Raw genomic sequence first — 4,212 nt, 5'->3', positions numbered from 1 at the left:
TATATATTTCCCCTCCTCCACTCATGTAGGGAAGCTCTACCCTTCTTCAGACTCTCAAGGTCTATCTGAACTGACTAATCTGTTAGTTTCTTAGCTTCTATCTGAACTGACTAATCAAGAAATTTCTTCCAAGTAAATATTTTGTATGTGATAGGCTCTGACACTTGCCTTCCAAGTATCTGTTCATCTCCTTTTCTTGCCAACCAAAACCAGGTAAAGTATTTATTTTCCCAGGCTTTTCCTAGAGCCTGTGAGATGTACGTAGTCTGCATGGTGCTTTTGGGAGAACTATGCTTTCTGGCTATAAAGGGACAGACTCGGCTGGCAGAACACTTTTGCCCTTATCCCTTCTTCTTGCCTCAACAGAGGTGGTGGTTCACATCTTGTAACCTTGGAGATGATGGCAGAGAAGGAAAATAGCATGACTACCTTGAGATTTCACTCAACCTCTGGACCTATTGTCATGGGAGAGAAAGCAATCTCATATTGAATTAAGCCACTTTGTATTGGCTTTCTATTACCTCATCCTTGTCAATACAGTGCTCTTCCTAAAAGCAGTTCTGGTGAATAGTTTGTTTTCTTTCCCACTGGTAGTTTTGTCTTTTGCAAAGGGCTTATTTTGAATAACTCTAATAAAACTGGACCTGGTTGCTCCCTCCTTGAGTGTTCCTGCCACAAGGTGATTTATCTCAAAGAAATATGAAATCTCATTTCAAGAAGCAGGGCCGGCATTCATTGGAGCCTCCTGAGCACAGGGGGAATTGCCACATACAGCTCACAACAAAACTTCCTTAAATCCTTTTTGTTCAGCTTTCTCTCTGAAGTCACCCACTAAACTACATTTCCCCCACCTGTCTTTGCTAACTCTTCCTTAAAACTCTGTCCACCTGTCTTTCATCCTGTTCCTCTAACCTTGGCTTGAGTCTTCTCTTCAAGAAAAAGCTTTATGCTGCTGCTGTGGTCAATCAATCTGTCTGCCACCTTCTTTTCTCCTTAGTTTTGCAGTTTTACCTATAAGCCCTGGCAACATATCAAAGAATCCATGTGCTGTCACAGACTTGTCCTCAGAAGGCAACTAAGGGAGAGATGTGAACAGGGATACTAGGATAATTTCCCTCATGTATTAGTCCAGGTTCTCCAAAGAGATAGAACCAATAGGATTTCTTTATTTGCTTAGTGTATTCATGATAAGAAATTGACTTATGTAATTATGGAGGCTGAGAAGTCCCAAGATCTACAGTTGGCGAGCTGGAGAGCTCCTGGTGCTGGTCGAGTCCGAGTCCATGGGCCTGAGACCCAGAGGAGAGCTGGAGGTGTTGTTTCAATCTGAAAGCTGGTGGTTTGAGACACAAGAAAAGCCCATGTTTCAGTTCAGGTATGCAGACAGATGAAACCTGATATTTCAGTTCTCAGGCAGTTAGACAGGAGGAATTTCACCTTACTTGGAACGTCAGCCTTTGGGTTTTTTTTCAGAACTTCAACTGATTGGATGAGGCCCACCCACATTAGGGAGAGCAATCTGCTTTATTCCATCTAGCAATTCAAATGCCAGTCTCATGAAGAGATACTCTTACAGACACACTCAAAATAATGTTTGACCACATGTCTGGGCTCCTTGTGGTGCATAGTCAAGTTGACACATACTGTTAACCATTACATCCTATCACACTCATCTCTCTTACACAGCTCTTCACAGCATGGGCCAACTCTGGGCCCATTTCTTTTCACTTCTCTTCCCTCCTCTCTTGCTTCTTGCACACTAAACTATTGGCTCCATATCCTGCAATAGTCTTTTTTCTTTCCTTCAAATCTCAGTTCGTCCTTTAAGACTTAGCTCACATGTTATTTCCTCTGTAAAGTATTCCTTGATTCCCCCAATCAGACATAATTCCTCCTTTTCTCATGCCCAGCACTTTGTGCAACTCTCAGCCATGTACTTATCACAAATGACTTGTGTTCTGTTCATATCTGTGTCTGACATGTCTGCATCCTGTAAGAGCTCCACAGAGAGTTGAGAATGTAAGTTGAAGTGGTGGGAAAGGTTTGGCGATGTCATATTTGCATAGGTATCATAGCAATAATTATAATTTGGCATGCGAGTAACTATTTTCACTCTATTAAAAAAGATGGTTTAGGTTTTTCCATTGTGGCACAGTGTTAATGAATCCGACTAGAAACCATGAGGTTGCAGGTTTGATCCCTGGTCTTGCTCAGTGGGTTGAGGAGCTGGCATTGCCGTGAGCTGTGGTGTAGGTCACAGATGTGGCTCAGATCCCGAATTGGTGTGGCTGTGGTGTAGGCCCGCAGCTACAGCTCTGATTAGACCTCTAGCCTGGGAACCTTCACATGCCATGGGAGAGGCCCTAGAAAAGGCAAAAAGACAAAAAAAAAAAAAAGACAGTTTAGTTGAAAGTTTTGAAATAGAAATGTTGATGGTAGTAGTACAAAATAGCTATTACCTAAAACCTCTTATTGTGTCCTGGGCAGTATTCTAAATGCTTTACATAAATCAGTTTATTTAATCACCACATCAAAACTATGCTCTAAGTCCTAATAACCCTATTTTACAAATGAGGAAACTGAGTTAGAGAGGGGTAAAGTAACTTAGCAAAGTCACAAAACTAGTCAGTATGAAGCTGGAGTTTGAACCCAGGTATAAATATGTAATATCCATGCACTCCTAGGGGAGCGGCAGAAGTGTGTGGAGTTCCCAGGAGGAAAGCTGAACGCCTGTGTAATCTATTACACACAGTCTTGGTTCTCCCCACTGCACGCCCAATAGCATTCTTGTATTCTTGCCCAACAACAAAGGTGTTTCTTGGTTTCTTTCCTCCTCTGTTTTCTTTCCTTAAAAAGTACCATTAATCATTATAATAAAAACCTTTCTGTTAAAGCAACACCAGGCACCACATGCATTCAAAGCCTGGTTTTTGTTATCAAATTTGTTTTCCACATATGATTCTCACCATGAGCGTGAAGTTAATGGTGCCCTTCTTGTGACATGATGTAGTTGGCTCTGCTTTGTGGTTGGTGCTGCCAACCTCTGGATTGAATAATAAAGAGCCAATTGTATACTTCAGGGCCATTATACCATTTAATCAGAATTTTCAAAAAATTGCATAGAGTAATGGAATCTGTAAATGTATTTATAATTAATGCTATTTTCATTATGCTAAAGTAAAAACACATTATATGAATTATCAAGGGAGGAATAATATTTTTTCTTCTCTAGAAATGAGCAATTTTCCATCTAGAGTCTTCTTCCTCCAAACCAAAAAAATACATGTTGTTGTAATTTCCTAAGGAAAAAAAGGCTTGGTCAATGTTAGCACATTTTTATATTAAAGACTAAACTAAAAATAGGGTGCCGTCCACATTATTATATAGAAATAAATGTGACTTTATTGAATTTAATGTATTGCAATTTTAAAAAGGGTTCTGAAAAGAGGTAAATATTCCTAACATTTATTTCCCTCCTCAGGAGTTTTCTTAACGGGAATCTGCTGTTGTAGAGCTGGAGCATTACCTTGGAGGAAAATGAATCATCTGTATCTAAGCAGCCCCCCCTATAAATAATGGTATTTTTCAGAGCAAAATCAAAATTTCATAATTTTTTCAGTAAGCAAATGAGATTAAAGAAAATATTTTGCAATTTTTTTTCAGTAAATGAATGTGATTAAAGAAAATAACTATTTCTCACAAAGCTCTTCTTAATGAAAGAACATATCAATTGGGCATCTAAATGTAAGAATGTAGACATTTTCCAAGATGATTCCTGGGTACTAGACCTGTCTATATGCTGCAGTCACTGGGGCCAAGAAGCTGAACTTAAGAGAGTTTTGCTCTGAGGGAGCAGAATGGGTGTTAGTACCAAGTTACCTATTATGAAACAGCTTGGGAAAAGCTTCCAAGGAAAATAGGAGAAATCTGCTATGTATTTAGAAATACTCTTTCCCAGATATGGAAGGGACATTATTTGTGAAACTAAAATATTTTGGAAGAGAAATCATTGGCCCATATTCCCTTAATTAGAACATTCCAGGAGCCCTTACCCTGGTTGGCACAGAAAATAACTTCTATTTCAGAAAATGTGATGGTCCAACCAGAAAAAAAGATATTCCTCCTGCCTTTTAAATTCTTTTTGGCGACTTGATTCATCAGTTCAGAATATTTTGTGGGAGAAGAAATAAAGCTATAGAATTGGAATAAAAG

Source organism: Phacochoerus africanus, chromosome 2 (genome assembly GCF_016906955.1).
Source record: "Phacochoerus africanus isolate WHEZ1 chromosome 2, ROS_Pafr_v1, whole genome shotgun sequence".
In the NCBI taxonomy this organism is placed as follows: Eukaryota; Metazoa; Chordata; class Mammalia; order Artiodactyla; family Suidae; genus Phacochoerus; species Phacochoerus africanus.
Note: the sequence above shows the minus strand (reverse complement) of the source record.